The following is a 650-nucleotide window of genomic DNA, read 5'->3' as shown; positions in this document are numbered from 1 at the left end:
TTTTTTCTTTCTTTTTCTCTGGTGTTTAGTTTGGTTGTATTTGTCTGTTTTAAAACTAATATTATTATTACTTTTGTCTTTTCCACTATTATTCCTGCCCTCCCAGAACCTAGTTTTCAGCTTTTTTCTTTTCCCTGTTCCTGGTTGAGAAAAAATTTTTTTTATTTTAATTTTTTTTCCCTTTTTTCTCATCATTAAACCCATTCCTTGTTTTTCTTATTGCATTTTTCCCATTTTTTTCTTCATTTTTCTTCTTCTTTACCTTTTTTCTTTTAGTGCCCTATCACCAGATATTGCAGGTTTTCTTGTTTTATTCTTCTTCTTTTTCCCCGTTTTTTTTTTTTTGTTGTTGTTGTTGTTGTTTTTATTACTGTTCTTGTGTGATTACACGGTGTGTTTTTTGTCCATGTGCTTTTAGTTTTATGATGGATATTCAACTGTAATTTGTGTCTTACTGAGTGAGAGACAGCAACAGTCCCCATAAGACACAACTACACCCACAACTCCTGCAACTTCACTTAGTGAGTGAGAGCCACCACCTCCTTCTCCAGGAGCTAATGATTTAAAAAAAAAAAAACAAACACCAAGAAAAGCCTGACTAACCCTTGGCTGCTCTTCACAAACAGTTAACAGAGATCTAAATACAACAA

This window comes from Orycteropus afer, unplaced genomic scaffold (genome assembly GCF_000298275.1).
Source record: "Orycteropus afer afer isolate SDZICR_OR568_19922 unplaced genomic scaffold, OryAfe1.0 scaffold00081, whole genome shotgun sequence".
NCBI classification, from domain to species: Eukaryota; Metazoa; Chordata; class Mammalia; order Tubulidentata; family Orycteropodidae; genus Orycteropus; species Orycteropus afer.
The sequence above is the reverse complement of the archived record's forward strand: the minus strand, read 5'-3'. Positions refer to the sequence as shown.